The sequence below is a fragment of the Pezoporus wallicus genome, unplaced genomic scaffold (assembly GCF_028554395.1).
Source record: "Pezoporus wallicus isolate ANWC-B61680 ecotype Strahan unplaced genomic scaffold, APGP_CSIRO_Pwel_v1 contig_5485, whole genome shotgun sequence".
Lineage (NCBI taxonomy): Eukaryota > Metazoa > Chordata > Aves > Psittaciformes > Psittacidae > Pezoporus > Pezoporus wallicus.
Genome location: NW_026641550.1, coordinates 5,160,682 through 5,185,278, shown reverse-complemented (window position 1 = coordinate 5,185,278; position 24,597 = coordinate 5,160,682). Strand labels below are relative to the sequence as shown.

Here is a 24,597-nt window from a genome sequence, read left to right as displayed (position 1 = left end):
CATGTGCACGTGCGGAGGAAGCAATGGATGCCTATAATAATACTATACTGGCCTGAAATAAAGACTTTTTAATAATTCGTAAGGTATGCTAAGTTTTCATTATAAACCTAACTTTTAAATTTGAATTCAATCTCTTTGAAGGTAAGTCACTGCTAATAGGAATTCTTTTGAGGTAAGATTTAGCAAAGTCAAATCCCCTTCAGTACTGAAGCGGAAAGAAGGAAATCTTACTGCAGACAACTGCCCCTCTGACTTGAATGAATCGATATTCAAGATCTTCACTTTTTTGTGTTTTAAAAAGATTTTTTGTACTGACTTCTAGGACTTGACACTTTCTCAAATTAGACAAGCAATAATTTGATGTTTGGAATTACTTCAGTGTTGGTTCTTGCCTTCCCATGACAGGTGATTCTCTATTTGTCTGTGTAATCAGCACATCTTTGCCTGTATGCCTGAGCATCTGATAAGCAGTTGGTAAAATAACTACTGAGAACTGATTTTATATATAGGGTCTGTCCTGCCAAAAATAGTTACTATGCAAATAAATTTCAGGGCAAATGGAAGGAGGAAGTGAAAGATTATAGAGCAGCACTGTCCTGAAATTAGCAAAGTGTGAGGCAAACCAGCACTTCTTGGTGAGTGTTCTAACAAGGAACAAAGTTAATGGGTCCTTCAGGAAAAGGACACTATAAATAGAACATAAGTATTATTTCCTTTCCCATAAAGTTTTCAGGTGTGGTGTACAGGCTTGTTACTCCTATGTGCACAAATGCACAGTCTCTCTTGTTTTCCCTCTTCAGTAAAAATCCATAAGGTAGCCATCTCCTTTTCACTGATGTATTATTAGCTAAATTGTTTGCTTCAAGTTTTTTGTTACTGTTCAGTCACACGCTGTCCAGCTCTTTGTCTATTGGAAGTGTTGGTGGCATCATTCATTTCCCAGAATGTTGTAGAGTTGTACTTAAAACCATGAGTTGACAAATGGAAACATTTTTAATGTAGGTATGAAGTCTGCTTCAGTTTCTCTAACCACAAATATTTTGATTCACTAGAATAAACCTTACTTTAGTTGTGACTATTCACATAACTGACCTTGTCATGAATGATGAAATCCTGGCTCTGTGCAGCTATTCACAGTTCCTATTGGCTTTGGAGAAGGCATGCTTTTACATTCCAGATATTTTGAGTCATACCACTTCATGGACTCTTCTCTTATTCTTGCTACCATCTGTAGACCTTGCCCAGGAAAACTGGTTTTTCTTTTGTTTTGTTTGAGTTTTAATCAGCAAAGTTTGGTAAATTCCTCTGACCAGTCCATATGAGCTACTGGTTGCAAGGTGTGAGCATCTCCTACTGTGTTTTCAGGAATCAAGTAAACTGCCTTTATTATGATTTCTGAAATGATCAATACAAGACAAGTCAATATTTCACAAAACTGCTATGTAAAGTCTCTTTTAAAGGAATAAGTACACTGTAAAATCATTTTTAAAAATTAATTTTTTTTTAATGTTTAAACTACAACAATATGGAAAAGTTGTATTCAGAAATTATTTATTTAACAATGATCTTTTTAATTGCTTTTCCTTTAGCTATATGTATCTTGAATTTATGTGCTTTTTGTTGGGTGGGGAGTTTTGATGGGTTTTTGTGTTTTGGGGGGAGTTTTAGGATGTGTGTTTGGCTTTGGGGTTTTGGGGGGGAGTTGTTTTGGGGGGTTGGGGTTTTTTTGTTTGATTTTGTTAGGGTTTTTTTAGTTGCTTGTGGGTTTGGGGGTTTTTTTTGAGTAAAGCTTTCTGTGTAAGCAATTAATTTTCTTTAGCTTCTAAATAGAAAGTTAATTTACAATCGAATATGTGTCTGGAATATTGGTGCTCACTTTAATTGGCAACAAATGCATATGCTGTTGGAGACAGAGGGCCTGCTCTGCTTTTGTTAGGAAAGCTTCCATTGGCTTAAAAGGTACTTCTTACCCTATTGCCAAGCATTTTAAAGCAGTAGTGTTGGTTCTTTATTTTACACTTAAATTCTATGCCAGAGAAATTGCCTATTACTCTTAACATGTGGTTTTGTAACTAGATAAAGATCACAGAAGGAAGATATCAGTATTTGCCTAGTGTTCCTTTGAAATCTATCCATTCCAAGGAAGAAGATGCCATTTTTCTGGGGAGGATGCCCAACTGCTATCAAAAAGAAAATACTGGAAATGAGCACAATAGTATTGTGACAAATATCAATCTTGGGCCAATGTTTATGGCCAACATAGGTGTATCAATGTGTTGTAATGTTTCAAATGCCCTGCCTCCTTTCACTGTTCCAATACGCACCCTATAAACTCTGAGGAGTTCATAAGGTTCTCCATTGCGTTCTGAGATTATATTGCCTTGAGTCATGGCTGATACTATTCATGAATAGTTTCTTCTTGTTGCATGAGGAAAAGTGTAAAGGGAAAAAGAAGGGTGCTGTGTATTTTGGGATTGGGTTTTGGGGTGGTTTTTTTTTTTTACCCCTCTGCATGTAATGGCACATGTTCTGTGAGAATTTTAACCAGAACTATATGGAACAGGAATATAATAATGGCACACTTGAAGCAGGTGACTGGATTTGGTCAAATTAAGCTTGTATACAGGGCTCCAAGGTTTGTTTCAGAACTGATAGGGTGAGTAATAGTTATCTTAGCAGGGGCGGGAAGGGAAGATGGGCAGGTTTCTCAGCATGAAGGGAAAACTCAGAGTTTATACTGTTTATACTTGAATCTCCAGCGTGCTTTGGTCTTTTTCAGGTGTTAGAAAACTTGTCCTCTTCCATAGGACTGTCCACAATACGTGTTAGTCCATGAATAAACAGCTGTGAAATATGCCACTTCTGATTGTGATTTTGTCCAGAGTAAGTTATGTCACTCCAGGTCATTCTCCTGTCTTTACCTAGGATCTGTTTCCTTGTGGTAAAGGTGTACTAAGCATTATATATTTACGAAATTCTCTCAGTGCTGCAAGAAATTAATAAATACAAAGGCCACTTCAGAAACTCCCTTTACTTACTGCAGCCAGATCCAGATAGTGGCTGGAGGTTTTGATAATCTTTTATATCACGGCTTTCATGTCAATTCTAATACCTTGTGATTGACATGCAGAGTTCCCTTGTGTTCCTTAGATGCCAGCTAGGCTAAGGCACCAACTGCCACCTTGCCTGAGCTACTGAACTCTACACTGAGCTTTTAAGACCAAATAAAGCTACAAGCATGAACCTATACAAAAAAATTAACCACCAGTGGTGCACAGATGAGACTGAGCATGTCTAATGTGGATGCTGCATGTGAGTTTTATGCTTTTGTACAGTATTTTTATTTGATGTAGTTAGTTACTTTGTCTCATGTATTACTTTGCAGTACCATTCTGAAGGACTGGCTTCTGGGAAGCTTTTAAGAAGAAGCTGAAATTCTATGGAAGTTGAGGGGGCTCACGCTTCCAAAAGTCCATAGGAAGATTCTTGCAGAGGTCTTATTAGTTTTGTTTCCTCTAAAAAGGTTACTTGTTTTAAAATTAAGGGGGCTTTTTAGAAGTGGTTTGTTCTTTGGAGTATTGTTTTTAATCCTCCTAGCCACCTTCCATTGTGCACTGCAGCACCCTTCTCTATGTGAATGGTTTCATTTTGAATATTCTGATTTGGAGATACCCATGACCACAGCTCTCAGAAAGCTATGCTAAAGTATTTCTTTCTTTTTCTGCTGTTAAGTAAAAGCACAGCCAAGACTTACAAAAATGTAACAGCACATTGTCTGCTAAGCTGTTAAGCAGTTAACTTGACTTGTTTGAAACAGGGTCCAAGTTTGCCCTAAGGTGTCAGACCACGCCTGACAAGTTATAAATTTGGTGATTCATAAAGTGTGGCTAACTGGGGGGTTGGGAACGTTTTAGGAAGCTAATCCTGTTTGATAAACAGTGGTGTAGTCATCAATAACAAAGCAAAAATACGCTTCCTGTGGAAGGTGAATGTTTAATAGAAATCTTGTGTCCATTTACATAAATGCCAGTGTTTTGAGAGGTATTCTCCTGCTGTTACCCAACAGGAAGAAAAATGTATGGTTCTGTATTTGGGCACTCCTAACTAGTTCTCCTCTGTGGTTCCTAACTTGAAATGTTCAATATGTAATCTAATAAATGCATTTTAGATTCTTTTATATGCATTTGGAGTTTTAACATCGTTTTCAAGTACCCCGCATTGCCCAAGCTTGTAGAGAGATTTAAAGGAGGGAAGGGCTGGTTTTCAGTTTGTTCTTGATCAGGGACTTAATGTATTTCTTAATGAAGTAGTGCTTAATGCATTAAAATATGACCAAAGGCTCTCTTGCAAGCCTTTACTTGTTCACGGAAGTTAAAGGCTTATTTATATGAAGGTTTCATGATTAGTGTTGATTGATGCTTTTTTAAAGTTTTTGTACAAATTGTATTTCAAGTAGCAATTTAAATATTTCTGTACACTCTTAGAACATCACCACATGCAGCAAAACCACAAGACCCTGAGGTACTCAAAGATCTCAGAATAAAACAAGCCACAGGATCATGTATAAACAGATACAAATGCGGGGGAGCAGGGGGTGGGAATTGCAAGGTACTGGAAGTCTGTGTACTGTATAAATATCTGAGATACCAAATAGATAAGACTGTAGCAACAGTGAAAGAAAACATAAGCAAAGCCAGTTACTTCAGTCCATAAATGAAGGTTAAGGCATGCAGCTCCTCGTTGCTCTTGGACAAAACCCAGCAATAGCGACAGACGGCTGTTCCACAACTGCCTTTGCAGCATGTGGAGCTGCCTGTTCCTTTAACTGGTGGTTGCAGCGTGCTAATCCAGAAAATGGAGGCTTGCTTTCTGTGGTCCTGGGATGAAAAGCTTTGTTGCAAATATGTGAAGTTTTATATAGGCTGCATCAGGCTTGGTGTGAAAATTGTAACTTAAATATGGGATGGGGGGGGGGGGGGGAATTTGGTTGATTGATTTTTTCAGATCTTTTCTTGATGTTGCTCTAGTGTACTGTGTTTGAGTCCCAATTGCAAACTACCAAAGGATGATTGTTCTTTGCTAATGACCCTTACTGAAGTAACAGGTGGGCTGGGTGATTTGGTGATAAGTCTAAGAACGAGCTGTAGTAATGCTCATATGACAGAATTACTATGGAGAGATTAGAGGGGTAGCCAAAAAAAAAAAAAGCCGAAAACAAGAAAACTGAGTTGCTTCTTGAAGCATTGCTTCAAGGGAGGGGGAAACTTGAAATACATACATGCGATGAAAGGGAAACGCTCAAGAAATTGTAATATTAAAGAAGGCCTATGAGTGATAGCAGGTAGCAAGTTAGTTGCTAAGTTACGAGGCAATTTTGGACAGCAGCTATGCAGGCAAGGATGGTTTAACGGGTCTGTGCCGAAGTTCCCATGATCAGAGATTATATAGAGGCATTATGTCAGCGTCAAATCATGGCACACAGAGTACCGTGATTCTGTTGCTGGGGAAGAGCTCTCTGCTGCCAGAGAAAGGAGCTGCATTGCTTTCTGCTCCATGTAGGGCTGGGGGAGGGGGGAGCGCCAGCCTTTGTGCCTCGCTCAGTCCCACACTCTGATGAGTCCTCCAAATTCCAGCTCCTACTGGGATAATTATACGGGGAAATCTAGCTTTTAAGAGCAGAGAGGTAGCTCCTGCCTATTTTTCATAGCACTTCCTACCAGGGCTGCAAGCACTTCAAAATATTATCCTCTCAGAAGAGATCCCAGCCTGCCTGAGGATAGCAAACAACGGCCCTTGCCATAATCTTTTCTGTAGTGGGGATGAAATAGGACTGTTGAGGGATAAAAAGAGACTCTAATCTTTTGCTGGGATCCCAAGGGTTGAAGGGCTTTTTTCCCAGAATGGAATCTAGCCTTTCCAAAGACAAAGACTGGTGAATTCAGTGATGAGTCCCTAGCTACCCAGGATAATAGATTCACTCAATTTAAACCTTGTCCCCAGAGGCCTGTATGTGGGTTGTTGTTGTCTGGGGTTCTTTTTGTTTTATTTGTGGTCTCTGCTACCACAGAGCTCAGATGGATGGAGCTGCTCATCAAATACATAACAAGCATTTGTGACAGAGACTGATAAATATGGCTGAGTACATCTAGATATTACAGGCTTTGTTTCTTGCAGTTGACTGGCATCAGTGCCAGAATCTTGATTTCATTCTTCTCCCATATATAATCAGTGTTAGTCAACTAGTCAGACTCCAGAAGCCACATTTGATCTGTATGACAATCATGGTCCTCTGAGCTCTTTCCCCAGCACATCCGATTTAATTTACCTTGGATTGCTACCTCCAGTAGTACAGGGGGCTTTTCAAATAATGTAAAGGAAAGAATCCTTGGAGAGGTAAAGGAAGACTGCATGAAACGAAGTGTAGTTTTACCAAGGGTAAATTGTGTCAGACTAATTTGGCACCTTTCTTTGGTAATAACTGTATAACAGACTTTGTAGGCAAAAAAAAACACAACAGGTCTAATAGATCTTGACTTCAGATTCCACAGCATCTGACTTGAAGAAATTACAAAGATAATGCTATTAAGAAGTAACCTCATGATGACATGACATCGCTGGGGTTTGAGAAAAAACAGTTCAAAAGTGGAGAAGAGCTCATAGGATGTTCAGAAACATGATTTATTTAGCCTAACAAATGAAAACTGAAGCTAAGCTGACTCTGGGCATGCTCTCAAGGGCACTATGTTAGTAGCAAACAGAAGAAAAATCAAGTAATTATGTAAAGTGAAGGACACAGACTTGTCATAAATACATCTAGGATGGAAATGATAAAGACGTTCCTGATCACTGGAGAATTTAGGATTTGGAATAATGGTCCAGTAGAAGCAGCAAGAAATCTGGCTGGAAGACTAGCATGAACCAACATGGCCACGTTAGACTGTGTGGTGCTTATGTTAGCAAAGACAGGACTCCATAGGCAACTTACCTCTGTTGTAGGTTTCTATAAACACCGGAGTGTAAAGCTTATTTTTTTGCCTAGCTGGAGACTTGTACCAGGGTTGTAACTACCATATTATATCCATCAGTTCAAGTGTCAGGACTCTGACAGCATTTCTTTTACAGTAATTTCAGTAGATCAAAACCATGTCATGCCCTAGTGCTCAATGAATATGAAAAATGTGATTTTTAAAGTCTTCTAATCTTCTGCCAATGCATCTGAGATAATTTACTGTAAAGCTCAAGACAGCACTAATAGGCTACTCCCCTCAATGCAGCATGAATTTGAAAGGGTAAACATCTAGATTCTGAAGTGCACTAAGGCTCATGTTCATCCTGAAATAATCTTTTACATTTCTTTAAAGCTATTTTTAATATATGCGAACACCTAATTATAGCTAAAGATAATGTGCACTTCAATTATCCTCCCTTCCTGCTAGGTCCTCAGCAGATGAACAGTCCCCAGAAAGAGTCTTTAGGCTGCGTGCTCCCCTCCTCATTACACCTTGATGGATCTTCTGTTCTGCTCCCAGAAGTCCAAAGGTGAAAACGGGTAAGTGTGTGTATATACATGTGTGTACATGTGTGGGGAGGGGCAAGGAAGGACACATCTGCCCTGTTTCACATTCGCTATGCCCAACCCTGATGTTTATGCACACAGTTATATCTATCTGTACATACAGTCCTGATACGAACAAAGAAGTTTCTCACCTTTGTATGAAAGCCATTTCTTAGAGTGCCAAAATCCTAGGCCCATAAGCAATTCAGGTTTTTACAATCTTCTTGACTCCCCTCTGCAGTCTGGGCCTTCCCTTCCATACTCAGCCCCAGATGCAAAAGCCACCTCACTTAAGGACAGCCTTAGCACCTTGCTCCCCTTCAGTGTGGGCACCTCTGCTGCTCCTCACTGTCCTGGTCCTGCAAGACTCTTCTGTGAGAGAGGCGGAGCAGTATTTCAACAGCTGACCTCAGCCCAACTGAGACTGATGGGAAGTTGCAGCCATCTTGAGAGGAAATATAAAATGGAAGCCTCTCCTGGTATCTTGATGGTATAAGTAACCTCTGCTCCTTTTCCCTCCACCAACTCCAGCTGCTGGTCATCATCCAGATCCCAGATGTTGCAGCGCTGCCCTGCAAGCCTCTGCTTTGTTCTGTAGCATTGCACTGCTGGCAGCACTGTGTTTCGCCTTTGGTGAAATGACACACACATCTGCTGTTCCTAAAGCCCTGTTAACCTGCCCTCCTCAGCCAGTAGAAGAGTTGCCATAACCAAGATGTTAAGATGTGATGGGGAGACAAAATTAAGTGATTTTGGAGGTGAAAGCTTTCAGCTTGCGTCTCCTCTGTTATTTACTTCTTTATTTAGGTTTCCTGGGGAGAAATAGCTAAAGCCCTTTAAAGAAGGTTCTTCATTGGCAGCTTGGTAAAGCAGCAGTGGGAGTGTGTATTGAAGAAACTGGAATAAACAACAAAACCAAAACATTAGGTCATGATTCAAACAAATACGACAGAGGGAGCACTTGGAGCAGACGATGTTTATTGCTCAGTGTAGTCTGAAATCCAGGCAGTGTGCAGATGTAGTCCAGTGGAGCTCTCCCAAAGCTGGGGATGGAATGGTGCACAGGGAGCAGACCACAGAGGAGCAGCACGTATTCCTTTGGAAAGGGGCAATAATGATTGTGCAGCAGACTGGGAATATTTAGCCATATAAAAGGTCTCAGTGCTAGCAGCAGCAACAGAAGCTTTTGCATATTTCTTTATTAAAAAAAAAATCAGACTTAACTTTTAGGGTGAGATAGCAGGTCAGCCACCATTTCTTACACAAACTATTGCAGCTACAAATGACTGTGGGAAGACTTCTTATTCAGCCCTGTTGGTTTTCTTGGTTTTTTAAGAAGAGAAAAGAGCTGAACTTCTGAATCTAGTTTCCTGTGGAAACAAAGCTTACGCAATCGGTGTTTGTCCTGTACCTAATAATTCTCTGTAACCCTCTGGCAAATCAGATTTTGACTACAGTTGAAAGAGTGATAATGTTGAACATAATTCTCTTTTTAAAAACATTTCATGAAATCTGGCAGTGGGATGAAGGACAGACAGTCAGGTTGCTACCTTGACCGAAGAAAAGGGAGGAAGATCTCAGCCATTTTATGTTGCTTGCCAGCCAGCTGGCCAGTCAGCACACACGTGCTGACAGTGAGTATTTTTATAGCTCCAGACTAGCTCCAGAGTCTGTCTCTCGGTAGTGACAGAGTCATCAGAGGCATGAGGAGAGCTGGGATTATTGTGGTGAAGGAGAAAGATGTGGGACAAAGGACACAAATCCATAGGAAATCAGGCTTCGTTAGTTCTGCTGCTCAGGAACAACATGTTTGTCTAACAATAGCTTTCTGCCGAAGCACGTACGTCAGAACCAGATTAGATTTCTATTTGCATACCTCCTTACCTTTCTCAGGAATGCCTCTGGCATAAAACTCCTCAATTCTCTTTCTTCCTTAAGGCATGGCTCTCTCCTGGCAAGTAACTATAAAAGTTGCATCTTATTTCTTAATAGATTTATTACTTTGTTTACTTAAAGTCAGATGAGATGAACTCGGTTTAATAACAACAAATGTTTTCTGCTTTTTTTAATCCTCTTGGCTCTTCAGAAACAACATAGCAGAGAGAGAGCAAATGAGCTGGGTGCAATTCCATGTTGTGCACACACACACTGGCAGCAGAACCTGAAGACAGCCTTCTTCAATGTAAACAAGGCATAAATTTATCCTACAGAACCCTTGTAGCTGATGATCTGAGAGGCAAAGAATCAAATGGATTTCTGAAGCACAGGATGAGCCTGTAGCACTGACAGGAAGAACAGGATTTTTTTGTTTTCTTGTAAACTTAGCATGCTTCATATGTACTTGTTGAAATAATAATTATTAAAAAAACCCAACAAAACAAAACCCAAACCACAAGAACACTTTTACAGCCACCGTTCAAAAGAAAGCTGTAGTATCCAAGAGAGTTTTTAGTCTGTCTAGGGTCTGTATTATGCTTGTTATAATGATATCAGTGCTTCTAAATTAGAGTAGCAATGCCCAGATTCCACAGGGATGTGTGTCACAGAAATGCATGTGCTAGTAATTAGAAGAGAGTTTTCAAATATTGCTTCAGATTTAGACAAGAACCTTTTTATGCAGCTGTGTAACAAAACAAGGAAGCTAGAGCCAGACTAGGGGGACAGCATTAATACACGACACAACCACTAACATAGCTTCAGACCTTCCTTGCTATTGTTGCCACTAGCCACACCAAGGAAAGGAAGTGTTTTCAAATACTAGGTGGCATTTCCGAAGCTCAGCTTTTATGGAAGTCCATCTAAACCCCAGCTGAACATTCCCACTGCTACCAACTCCAGAAATTCAATCCAAAGAATAACTACTTACTTAGAAAGAAAATGAGATACAATTACAGTTAAACAGATACTACTTTTTTAGATCACTACTTGGCTACTCAGTGTCCAGCCATTAGTATTGTGCCTTTGCAGGGGCAAATATTTGATGCTTCAGAGGAAAAAAAAAAAAGGCAGAAAGAGCCAACTAAGCTGACTAAGGGGTAGTCCTTCCTGATCCCCCCATGGACAAGGAGTCTGTGAAAAGAAATACAGAGCAATTACCCTAATCACAGTCTTAGCAAATGCGATTAATGATCAAACGGTTTTCCAACATTTTGGCAAATCCTGTCTTACTGTTATTTGTCTTAAATTCCTCCCACAGCAATAAGCTGTGTAAGTTGACGAAATGCAAATGTGAAAAGCGCTACCTTTTGTGTCCCAGGGGTGCTATAACTTGATTATATCCAACCTACTCTTTCATAGCTGACCTAATTTCTTCCATTGTTATAATTCTAGAAGGAAGTTTTTACAGCTTCTTTGTACATTATATGGATTAGTACTCCAAGGTACCTGGACAAAAAAAGAGATGAAGACCAGTCTTTTGCACCCGGTACACTGTTGTTTTAATTTAGCTGAGTGTGTCTAGTGGAGGAACACAAGAGCCTAATTTTAAGACTTTCTGATTTTGTTCACCTTGACTTTATGTGTTTGAAGGCTAAAATAAACCTTCTGTGGCACATGCACAGGAGCTAATGAATTAACTCCAGTGACCAGCTTAACTGCTAAGAAACTTTACACTGGGTCAAACCTAATGCATTGGTACACTTACAATCAAGCAGCTTAGATTTACTTTCTAAACTAACATCTCAAATGTGCCATTAGGAGGCTAAAATACACCCACTGGCAAGGGCTGCACCCCAATAATGTGTTCACCTGAGTGTTAAGCTGAATCAAAGGGATCCTGCTAAAAGCAACGCTGCACCCAGTGCAGTGGCAAAGGGGATGGGATTTGTCTCACAGTTTTTGCAGTAACTTGCTATAGTCTGTCAATGTTTGCTCAGTTGCACCTAGTCAAACTGGTTTACATTGTCTCCTGCCTCATCATTTGTAAGTAATCCTTTCTCTCTTTTTTTTCCCACTTCTTTTTATTCAAACTTGCTGGTGCTCACAGTTGTGCTAGGATTGTTATTAGAAAGCATCAAGAGGGTCAAAACCAGGGTGGGCTTTAGAGGCCTTGTCTGGAATTCAGACTTTAAGTGCTTAAAATCACTTGGTTTTGGTGTATGTTCATTTAAGCAATTAATACATGTGACTGTGTGTAGTACGGTGCTTCAGAGTCTTACCAGCCCTTCCCTATCCCTATGCAGTTCAAGTAACTACATTTTTCTGTGATGGCACATGCCTAGGGAGAAATCAGCAAGTGTTTTTTGAATGTCACAAGTTGAAACCTTTCCCCTTGCTCACAAAGGGAGACAGGCCAGCTTGCAGCAATTTTTAATCCAGGAATGCAAACTCTGGGGAGATGAAGTGTCTTGAATAGCTGTGACAGCAGACCTAATTCAGGGTAAAGATTCTGGGACTACATAAATGGCACATCGGAGAGGAGATGTGGAAGGAGCCTGCAGAAACCATGGATGAGTAACCTAGGTTATTGTGTTAATGGGATGATGTTTTGCTTTGAGGTCTACTACTGTAGAGAGAGACTGAGTCACTTTGCCTTGGTCTATGTCATGGGGAGGGGAAGGTTAGGATTTACATTTAATGACAAAAATAGCTGTACAGCTGCCAGGGAGTGCCTTGAGTCCCCCCCCCACCACAGCTATCCAGGAGAGTTACAGGGAACTTTTCCTTCTAGCCTCCTTTATGCCACCAGCCTGTTTTCTCTAGCCAAGCCTCTCCAGACATTCTTTATGTCCAGGCAGCTTTATAGCTTCTCCACTGGTGTTTGGTGAGATTGCTTTTTCTTCTGGGTTCAAGCCTGGGAAGTGGTGGACAGCAGGGCCCCCACTGCTTCCCACCGCACTTCCTCTGGCCTGGAACCCCTGGTACAGAGGAACCTCTCTGCATTGTCAGGAGCCCCCCTCTCCAGGGAACATGGCTTTCTTCTCCCATTGGCATTGAAATGCTATCAGCCCCCGCTGAGGCAGTATCTGATTTCCCTGTTTTATCTTTGAGCACCAAGTACAGCAATTCATATATAGAAAAATGTGAATATTACATATCCTGTTACAGTGCTATAACATACAATGGGAATAGGCTGGTGTAAGTCCCTTTTATACAGCTTATTAGCCTCCCTCATAGGGAATTAATGTTTTTTATTGATGTAGTTGCATCAATACATAGCACACCATGTAAAAATAGGACAAGAAAAATCCCTGAGGTAAGAAATTTTGCTGGCCAGTTTTAGAAAAAACTTCATATGCAACACTTCTGTTTCAGGTGTCCTGTTATTGTTTGTACACAAGAGAAGCTATTCTTTACAATGGCTGATCAGTCATTTTGACAAGTAAGCATGCTCACTCATAAAGCAACATATTTACCATGGGACTCACTTTGAGAAACTTGCTCTACCAGAGAGTGATGGGGCCTATATATTAGAGAAGGAAAAGAGCATTTCAGTCATAGGCTTGCCAAGATGGTGAAAAGGGCTTTAAACTAAAGTTGCTAGAGGAGGTGAACCTCAAAACTTCCCACTCCTACCAGTTCAAGTGCCAGCAGTACATGCCCAGAGCCTAGGGAGAGATCTCAAGTCAGCAAAACCTCCAGGGCCCCCAACACAAGAGGTATGTGGACCTGTTAGAACGAGTCCAGAGGAGGTCACAATGATGATCAGAGGTTGCAGCACCTCTCCTGTGGAGACAGGTTGAGAGAGCTGGGGTTGTTCAGCCTGGAGAAGAGAAAGCTCAGGAGACATCTTAGGTGCAGCCTTCGAGTACCTAAAGGGGCCTAAAAGAAATCTGGAGAGGGACTTTTTACAAGGGCATGTAGTGACAGGACAAGGGGGAATGGCTTTAAACTAAAAGAGGGGAGATTTAGATTAGATACACAGAAGAAATTCTTCACTATGATGGGGTGAGGCACTGGAACAGGTTGTCCGGAAAAGTTGTGGCTGCCCCATCCCTGGAAGTGGTCAAGGCTGGACAGGGCTTTGTGCCCTAGTGTAGTGGAAGGTGTCCCTGCCTGTGGCAGGACAGCTGGAACTAGATGGTCTTTAAGGTCCCTTCCAACCCGAAACATAATATGGTTCTATGACCTAGCTCCATGCGTGACTAAACTGAGTAACTACATAATTACGTATCTGTAACTCAAGCCTTCTCTGCTGCACCCGTCCTTGCATAGGTTTGTTTTATTCTTTCCTGTCTGTCATGTCCATTATTCATACTGCACAAAGCACAGTGCCCCAGGTGATGTTTTATCACAGGTAATTTTTGAATTGATACATTTTACAGCTCCCTTGTTCTGCTCAGAATTCAGAGGTGATACTGATTTAAAAATCTGAAGAAGAGAAGACTCATCTTCAAGTGTATACAAACTTGTATTCTGCCCTACTCATTGTTTTGAGTATTAGGCAGAAGTGCCACTAGAGTTTTTACTGGACTGGTTATTCCCTTCAAATATGAGCATTCACATGGTTTATAGTAGAGGTGGCAGAACTACGTCTACAGACTATCAGGCTCTAGGACCCCAAACTGGTGAAATTACTTTGTTTAGATTGGCATTAACAGAGCTACATACAACAGCACTGTTCAGAGGATGAATCCCTAAATTGGAAAATTCTAGACAGAGATTCAAACAGACCATGGAATTGCTGGACTGGGCAAAAAAGCTGTTAGCCTGTTAAGTCAGCCTTAGTCATTTTCTTCCTTCCTCAGTGCAGCCACAATTTCCATCCTGCATACTGTCCTAAAAAAAATTTTAATATCCGTTTCAGTGCTCTCTAGGCAGCTAATAGATTCTTCCTTATATGTGTGATTGCTTGACTTTCATCAGCTTCTGTTTATTTGCTCACTGTACTTTTTAATCCCTCAGTGATGAGAGAAAAAAAACCACAACCAACCAGGCAAACAAAACCAACACTAAAACTATTTTTTTTTCCCAGTTTCATCAAATTGTTCTTTAATATTGTTGGGCTTTTTTTCTTTTTTTTCTTTCTTTCTTTTAGGCTAAATTAAGAGTTAACTCCAGTTTCCTCTCTGGCTTCTTCAAGTTTACCTGAAAGGGCCAGGGTAGAGGGGAAAGATAACTTGCCCAACTTTTATGATTTGTATTATATCTCTTCAGGCAGAATGAGCAGAAGTATGAAACAAGGAGTGTCAACAAATTTCACAAGGATTAATGTTTGCATCACTGATAATGCAGAAGGAGAATCGCATGGCATGATAAGAAGTAAAAGTGATCAGAAGGCGGTGTGACTGCGAAAGGGGAAGAAAATGAAAAGTTGAATGATGGTAAAAGAGGGAGTCAGGGGAGGGATTTAAACAGGTGAGAAAATGTACAGGAATAATTGTACTGACTTTTGGTTTGTAATAGCAGGGAAGGGGCAATTACAAATATCTCCCATGTAGATACAGGGGAAATGAAAAGGGAGGGGACATACAAGAGTAGTGTGACTTTGAGAGAAAAGGTTGCAAGCTTTTGGTCTTGGTCCCACTGCCTTGGGCTAGGACTAGTTTTGATTAGTCCAAGCAACGGGGTCAGAAAAAACGAAGGCCTTATAAATACAGTAGAGGGATTGGAGTAGCACTTCAGCGGGCTCCTCAGAAGTTCAGCAGCAGCCATGTGTGAACGTCAAATTGGCAAAGACACTTCCCCAGGAAGACATAGCGGCTAAAATGTAGAACTGGATGGATGAAGAGACCAAGATAAATGCACACGTCACTGATGCAGAATGCTGCCAACGTGACTGGGTACTGATCTGCATGGAGAGACAGAAGCCTGCTGAGATTTCCATGCCGAATGGGAATGGAAAAGAAAGCCTCAGCTGTCAAAAGGGAGAAGTGAGGATGGAGTCGTGAAAGCCAAGGAGGGAAAGTGTTGAGAGGAAAGATAAAGTTGGCAGAGAGATGACAAAAGTAAGAGACGGGGATCAGCGAAGATATAAATAAAGACAACCTCTTCTAAGGAAGCAGAAGTCATGGGAGCAATGAGAGTAGATAGCAGAATGTCAGAAATGCAAGACAGCAGAAACGAGGCTTGGAAATAGTTGCTGTATGTGAGTTGTGGTAGTCTTGGTGAGAGATGAGCCAAGGAAATCACTAACTGTTGTGAATATTGAGAATAACAGTGTGCACACTAGAGGAAAGTTAGTGGAGGCTCTGAAGGACTAGAGGGAACAAAAGAGAGAGAAGTGTTAAGAGCATGTGAAAGAAAGTGGTATGAGTCTTAATATCTTTAGGAATTGGTCTATGCAGTCTTGCACGGTAAAAAGAAGTCATAGGAGAATTCTTACCATCATGGGTAAGGAAGCTGTTTTCAGACTTTTCTTTCCACTGTCTGAAACCTGATGGATGTACTTTAGCATCAAAACTGGTTTTCAGGCAAATGAGCAAGACGGAAGGCAAGAATTAGCCATAAGGAGACAGAGTCAAGGGAAAGGAGGGAAAGATTTTGCTAGAGGAATATGGAGCTATTTAATTACCCTAATTGGCATAATCTATCGTTTCCTACAGCATCATTGTACTGAAAGTCTGCGTAATGAGAAGTGGGATTCAGATCACTTGACAGACAGGCAGATGTACCTGCTGACTTCAAAGCTTACGCCTGCATCTTTTGTCAAAGATGAGAAGCAGGGAAAGAAAAACCAGTTTTCAAAGTCAGGGTCAGCAGAGACGAGCATATCATTTGCATTTTGCTTTATTAATGTGGGTTAGCTCAGCAGGCAAAGATAAATGATTTCGTAAAAGGAAAAATAGGGCCAGTGACTGCACATCTTTTTTTCACCTAAAGTGCTGGTGAGGGGACTTTGGGGAGGGGGTCATATTCCATTTCAGTCAGGAAATACAGATGTAGGCTGGACCAAAAGGTCTCTGAATATTTCACCAAGGAAGAATCATGACAAAAAAAAAAAAAGGAGCTAGGCCCTGCAGTTATCATACAGTCTTGCTCCTAGGTGGTGATGGTTAGCTCCTGCTGCATTGGGTGCATGTATTCTTCCACTGTGTTTAGTCTGAGCAGCTCACAGACCCGGCTCTATCCCTGGTTTCCTACACAGAAAGTCTCTGTTACCCCTCTGTGGAAATGAGACCTCTTACAGCTTGGCTTCTATAATCTCTGAAAACTCCTCCTATTGCCCCACATTTCCCATAACTCAAGCACAGGTTTTGTCCCTCCCTTCCTATAAAGTAACATGGGGTTACTGAGTACAGAGCATCTCTTCATGGACATACGGCTGTGGAAGCAATTGGGCACATGTTTTAAGGAGTGCTAGCACTGATCATGCCCTACTGAGGCAGCTCAAAAGCATACAGATCTAGGAAAATAATTGGTATTTGTGTGGTTTTCCTTGCCTGAATTTTCTGTTTTCTTTGGGCTCAGAAGACTTTGAAGCTTTCTACTCTCCTTCAAACCTTACAAAACATCTTCCTTAGCTGTGAGTTGGATCTCACAGCTAAATCAATGTGCTATGAAAGGAAGGTTGCCTTTTCTGCTCAAGGTTTTTGTGACTTTGAGCGCACTCCAGCTTGTCAGGTCCATGGTGGCATTAAGACAGTTTCTCTCGCTGCACCAAGTAATTATTTGCTGCCAAAAAGGGGCTATTCCACTCCACTTCCTCCTTAGCTGTGCACCTCAGCAGCTTCCCTTCCTGTGGCACTGGAGCTCATCTTGTCTCTCTGCAAAAATTTCAAGAGACCTAAAGTAGTAGAAAACTGGTTTTGCCAAACAAGGTGACCAGCATTTTTAATGGATTAGCCAGGGGAGCCATCCCACCATTAGGATCACATGAGCACAGCCTGGGCGAGTCAGGACTGCCCCATTTGGTGTCAGAGAGCTGTACAGATGCTTAGCTGCATCATCACACCATACCCCACAGCTCAATCCTGGCCTATACATCTGAGAAAGTTCTTCTATTCCTCACTTATCAGGCAAACACAGCAGGACTGATTTAGCCTCCAGCTGTATGACTTTCCAAACATGCATCCATTTTGAATGGGAGCAATTGAGTTCTAGTAACTGTCTGCCTTCTCATCTCTGGAAGGCGTGTGACACAGGCCTGATGGTTCAGCTCCACATCCACTGAGAGATATGATAACTCAGCAATTTCTTACCTTAAATCAGAATACAAAAATTACACACAGGCAGAGTTCCCAGATTGTCACAGTTAGGAATGGTGAAGCACCTACAAATTGTCCCAGAGCATGTGCTATTTTTTCCCTGATTATATTGGCTCTGGTACCAGAACCAAAGGACAGGGATAAGTGGGTACTGAATTGAGGTGAATTTATTCCTATTTTGTATTGAGACTGACATATGTTTCAGTTTATGGCGCTATTATTGAAATGAAAATACGTAAGGTATGCTGTATTTTGTGTTCCAATTTACTGGTGTAAATGAAGTGAGATTTTTTAATCCTTTGAACAAAGTTACCTCAGAAAAATTGTGGCACTTTCTGCTCCGGATTGCAGTGACCTAACATTGGTATATTTTTGTGTGTATGACTCTGGGTCTTTCTTCTTTTCTTTTCCTTCATGCTTTCTCTGTTGGCACAGAGATAAATCCAAATTTCAGCAACCTGTTCCCAGGGCTAAACAGACGATCTGCTGCCTTTTAACTGTTATTTTTTTAATTTTGTGGATTCTGCTTTGTAATCTCAGACAAGAAAAGTTAAAAGCAGGGCAGCATTGCACACTCTAATCTTTTGGAGTATATTTATATCGTGCATGAACATGATAATTTTACTTAAGATTGAACATGTATCTAAGATAGAAAACCTGATAGAATATTTGAGAAATGAGAACAACTCTTTTGTCTTCAAATATGGTAATTCAAAACTAATTTGTCAAACTAGAGGCTTGTGTTGGCTTGCATCATAGTGTTGTAATACCTGTAACATACAACATAACTACTTCTGTGATCTTTTGATTTGGTTTTGCCTAAACTTTAAATAGTACAATAAAATTTTCTGGGTAAGTAAATGCACTTATGGAAACCTTGCATTGTTACACAGGTTTCTAAACACAGCACTGTATTTTCATTTTGAAGGAAAATAGATGCCGCTTCTTTAATTACCACCTTTTAGCTCTGTTTGCTTACTTAGAAACATACTTACATATCTAAAGAAAGGAGTCTCCTCCTCGTCGAAGAAGTTATGCAATCACTGTGTCTCACAAAAAACCTTGGGCTGGGGGGGGGCTTTTCAGCATGGCAAAGTGGATGTATTTCAGACCAATACAGAAATATGATCAGTTATAAACTGTACATGACTAAATGTGTGGGGTTTTTCCATAGGATGACAGGAATGTTTAAGTAGCGGACTGCAGTGGAACTGCAGCACACCTCACTATCTGTGGCCACCCCAGCACATGTTGTGCTGATGTGATGTGTAAAAAATGAAAGATTACTTAAAATGACTTCTGATCTCTCACCTGCAGGAGGGCCCCCACTTGCTGCAGCAGTGCAGACAGCTTTGAATGAATCACAGTATTCCAAGAATCACTAACAAACCTTGTCACATGGGCAACCCACAGCACAGGAGCTGCCAGAATGATGCAGTGACTAAGGAGGCTGATGTGATCCCTGGATGTAGAATACCTTCTGTAGGAGTAAAGAGGTGATATTACAGTAACATTAAGGGAATAGTGTGTCTTGTTCTGGTGCCCACGCTTGAGAAAAATGATGTTGACAATTTAAGCTTCACAAAGGAGCAATAAGAGTTACATGATATCTAAGCAAAGATGATTTATGGTAAGAGACTTACGATCAGTCTCTTTAGTTTATTGAAAAGATTAAGAGGGAACCTGATGATGAACAGTAGGCTGTGCAGGTTCTTAACTGCAAGGGGCTCTGTCATCCTATAGTCACAGACATAGTCACAGACATAGCCACATCCCATGGCCAGAGGTGAAAGCTAGAAATAAGGTGGATAGAGTAGTTCACGGTAAAGATCAATTATCTCCATCACAGTATTGTGCTTGGATCATATTCTGGCTTCACAGCCAGAAGCCCTTTTAATTACTATGGCAAAGGTGTCATAAAATGTATGCATGAATAATTGAGATGATATGCTATGTAAATAGGGCCCTATACAACTAACCTCCAAGAATTCAAAAGGGCCAACTGGGACATCTGCATTCTAATAGCTCTTAAGGGAGGACTGTGCAAATCAAGGACTTTTGCTGTTATGGGCAATTCCAGGACACCCTAGTTATGGCCTTCCCAAAATCATGACTGGCCTTTATTCCTTCCTGCGACATCTCAGCCATGCTAGCCTGTAAAACAATGCATCATTCATCTTCAAATTCCTCCTTGGGGCTGGATTCAGAGGTCATACATATATTCAGGGAAAATACTCCTATGCTTCTCTCCCATTAAAATCAATGAGTTTTCAGGCTGTCTGAAGATAAACATAGAGTTCAGACTTCCCTGAATGCAGCCAAGCAGCCTACTGATTGTGTCTAGGTAAAGAGCCGGTAGGGATCTTTCTTTCATTTCTTTGACTTCACACCAGTTTATTTCATGTTGTCTATTTAGATGCTAAGTGCTTTAAAGCACAAACTGTCATTTCTATGGATGTAGTGTTTAGCACAGCTGAAGCCTGTCTTGATTGGGAGTTCTAGATGCAACTTGAATGCAGATAATAGAAATTTATAATACGACTTGAATTAACGCTTAGTCTCCCATGCTGTACAGTTTGACATCAGTGTTGCTTTATCCCATTTACAAAAGCTACAGTCTTTCTGAAAGGACTCATCAAATGCTGTTGTAGGAAGGATTTTGTGCTTTGTCTCACAGCAAACATTTCCAGAACTGGACTGTTTCTTTTCTATGATCATTGCAAATTAAGACCACACACATTTCATGTTCTCAAAGAAGAGCAAAAGAAATCAACATTTGCTAAACATAAATTAATCTAGATCTACCTAAGGACTCAAAAACCAAAATACTTTTAGTACACATGGGCATCACTATGTCCTTGGGTAACTGCCTGCCCTCAGCTCTCAGTACATAGCTCTAGTTGCTAGCAGATCCTGGTTGAAATTCAAATCAGTTTCAGCATTGCTGCTGTCTCTTCTAATTGACTCTGTTGATACACTCAGCTAGTGGGAGGGACAGGGGAGCAAAGCAGGCAGAATGGAGCAAATGATTTCTAACACATGCTTAGGCTATTCAGCAAAACATTATGGCTGTGGGGGCCTGACACTGCACAAGTGCCGGGATTCCCCATGCCCTGCCATGGAGCACTCCAGAAAAATGAGAGCAGTATTTTTTTCCTTTTTTTAATGTTGGAAGCATTAGGCCCAGACAGCGGTTGAAAACCACAGCTCAGTTGGCGATGAGCACTGTGCAGCAGCGGAAGCGTGTGGAAAAATTCTGGCTGACTCATCCATAATTCATCTGGCGTCCCAGGGAATGTGCGCACTGGAGAGGGATCCCTGGCACTCCTGCAAGGAAGAGGCCTGCTGCCACAGCAAGATGTGGGCGACAACCAGCCCTCTTTTACCCAGGTAACCTCGCAGTCCTCAGGCTTGCTGCTGGGCCGCCTCACCGCCTCTGTGAGGGACTGTTCTCCCTGCTCAGCACAGGGGAGGAGACCACAGCCCTGGAAGATTCACTGACTTGATCTTTATGATGATGCTGCTGTGGCGAAGGGTCAGTGCAAGAGCTGGCCCCATCCCCTGGGATAGCGCATGCAATGACTTGAGGAATCCATCCCAGTCTGCTCAATATTTCCATCTTCATATGTGTGTGCATGTGACGTAAACTTTGCTTTGAGTGACTCTCCTCGTGGTGTACAACCTCTTGTTGGGCTGTGTTTCCAAGGGCTCCTGGCAAAGAGCTCGACAGATGTTATTAAACCTTAATGATCTGTTCACACAGAACCCAAAAGGTAGGTGGCTGCAACCCAGGGTAAAGCAGTTTTTAAGCCTGACCTTCAGCTTGGAGGTAGCTAAGCAACATATTCCATGTTGAAGGATTTCAGTCACCCGTTAGGGTTATTTTAAAGGTGTGACTGGCCTGAAGAGACACGTAGAAAGTCTTGCAGGCTGTTTGAAAGAAAAATAGAAGAAACAAGATGAATATCAGAGACTATCTGTGATTTGTATTGTGTGCAGTAGCCTAAACTCAGGTGAGTTTGCAAGAGAATCTTATGCAAAAGAATGGAGATGTGTAGTGAGGAAAAAAATTATATAGACAAATGAAAGTAGATGTTAATTACTTTATCTCCATCCGTGCATGTCTTCTACTGCCCAGGGTTAAAGGAGTTGACTCCTTCAGGACTGACTGCTTCCACTGATTTTCTGAAAGGATGAATGAATCTCAGACTACCCAAAATACCAGACCCACAAAATAAGCTGTGGGAACTCTACCATTAGTCCTGGGACTGTGTGGTCAGCCACACGACATAGACAAAGTGAACAGCTGAAAAGCATGTATACTCAATAGTGCCCAAACATAACGTCCTAGCTGGGCTGCAGATTCCCCAAGACACCTGCAGTTCAAGAGGGCGGTATGCCATAACGGTTGCCCCCCTTTGGTTAACTTCCACCTGAATGATCTGTTGGTGAAAGCATGGAATAACTCGATGAAACGAGATTCAGAACTGATTATCTAGCAAGCGCAAGTCAAAATCATCAGTTAGATTGAGAGTCTGCAAATGTATATCTATACTATTTCCAGAAGCTGCATTTCAGGAAATTATCATTTCAGGGCTGTAGTCCTTGTTGCTACCCTTAATCATTAATCAAAAAACCCCCAAGCAAGTAAAACCAAACACGAAACTATGACTTAGAGACATAATCTAGAAAATGCAGCATGTTTTAAAAATAAATATTTCACCTTGCCAAGGCAAAGTTCCTTTACGACATGATATTTAATCTCACACATACTTCTATGGTTATTTTCTTGTCTTAAATCTAATTACTTCTCAGTATTTCAGTTTGTTACATGCATTTTCATATCATGGTCTGCCACCATTCCCAAAAGTACACTCCATTGCACAATTCTCTGTAGTATTTATTTTGAGGCAGCTTCTGGGATAAAGAATTAGTCCTGGGATTTATCCACAGTTTTGACACTGGCCAGGCGGGTGACTTCCAGCCAAGTCACTGCACCTCTTCACCACCATTTTCCAGCAGTCAAAGTGGGGTAATAACCCTTTTTGAAAGCACACGGAGATCTGCAGATGAAGTCCTATATAGTTTTAACAGATGAAAACCTGAAGACCAGCACCTGTCAAAGTGCTTATTAACCTATAATAGAATTGGCAAAAACAGATGATCACCAAACTTTTCCTCAGTCTGTTTAAACAGGCACAACGGTAATAGAGACAAGCTTTTAAACTAGATGTTTGTGACCTAGTTGGAACATGTACAACCAATGCAGATTTTGCTCATTGGTTATTATGTTTGTTTTCTTAAGATGGCCTCTGAAGGACCACATGCAACATCTCTCATACCTGTGACTATGTGCACCCTTGGCCCAGCCAGGCAAACGTGCTGCTTGAACTGCAGGAGCCCCAGGACAAGGTAGAGAAGAACTGCCTGAATTTGAGAACAAAGCCTCACTGAGACACTTGCTTTTCAGTCCTGCCTGACAGCTGAGTTCCACACAGAAGGTATGTTAAGTTAGGAAAGCTTCCTGTAATCTCTGCCCCTTTGAAAAACACCCAACAGCCAGATTAAATCTGTTTTGCAGTGACTTTCATGTCATCAGCTAGAGCCGTCTCTAAAAAGGTGCAAGCACAACAGCCAAGTGATTGTGCTAGAGACGCATGAGTTAATTTTTAAATGTTTCCTGTTTCACCCTTAAGAATGACCTTTACTAAAAAAAAAAAAGTAAATTCAAATTAGTATTAAATACATTTTCTTAAATAGAATCAACTATGGAAAAGGTTCTTTCAACTCCTTAACATACACAATCACGATACACTGATTACTGTACAAGATTACTATAGTATCTCTTTGAAGTTCGCATATGGAGTTCAACTATATATATACATAAAAAAAAAATAAAATGGGGGATTAGTCAGATTACTATTGGCTTGCCTTTATTACCTCGTTTATTTTCTCAGTTACACACTGAATATTTCAAACATTGTGTGCCCCTTAGTAGCAAACATCTCCATTCCTGTTCCAACACAGGACCCTGGCTTTTGATACCCGATACGCTATGTGCCAATGTGAAGCTTGATTTACCAGTGAGAATCCAAGAGAGTCCAATATCCTGCTAGCACAAGCAAGACTGGAGGACTAGGACTTTTGTTCTGGAACTTCTAGTCAGAAGCTCTTGCAGTATTAGAGTAGATGCTTTGTCCATCATCTCAGCCCTAGCAAACAAAGGCACAACTGTGTGGTACGTAATATTTTGATGTTTATTTTAAGAGTATCATCTTGCAATGGCATATTCAAGAATTTGTGTCATGCATCTGTTGATTTTGTAACTAAAGCACTGTTGGTCAATTTTTTTCCCTTACTGGTTCATAATTGTGGGAGGAAAACATGTAAGTAGATTGGAATTGTGCACCACAGCCATGAGTGTAACTTTTGTTTAGGCTCAGAATGTGACGCAGAGGAATCAAACTGGAGCCAGCTGAGGACAGCTCTTCTTCTAGGCTCTCAAGTTCCTCTAGGAGGATTTTATACAACCCTTGAAACCTAGTTGGGATATTTATTCCAGTAGAGCTACACCTATAGTGTAGGCAGGATGCAGACACTTTACTGCAGTCAAACCATATGCAGCTTGATTACACTTTGCTGTGTTCTTGGCAGTACAGAAGGAGCATGAATTAGTGATTTTTTTTTTTCATGTATGCATTTGTAAAAGGCACAGTAATGGATGTTCAACATCACTGAGAAGCCAAAATAAATATACTGTGGTAATGACCTTTAGGATGTGGAAGAGAATGTTCTATCACTTAATGATAAGTAAATAAATAGAATAACAATTCATGCCTTATTAATTTGACAATGTATTTAAATTAAACACAATAGTATTGTAGAATCATATGTAGATGCTCAGTAGATAACTGGCCATTTCCTACCATGCTTTTTAAGTTCTGCACTAAGTATTAG

General features: G+C 40.9%; 1 long non-coding RNA gene across 1 annotated transcript; it reads left to right on the top strand.

Moving 5' to 3' along the window:
• The first annotated feature begins 324 nt into the window (after nt 1–324).
• LOC130607348 (uncharacterized) lies at nt 325–23,528 on the top strand. Its single transcript, XR_008974228.1, has 5 exons — nt 325–635; nt 7,437–7,549; nt 18,958–19,136; nt 20,816–21,030; nt 22,946–23,528. It is a non-coding gene; the product is annotated as an uncharacterized LOC130607348 (long non-coding RNA).
• The last annotated feature ends 1,069 nt before the right edge of the window (nt 23,529–24,597 follow it).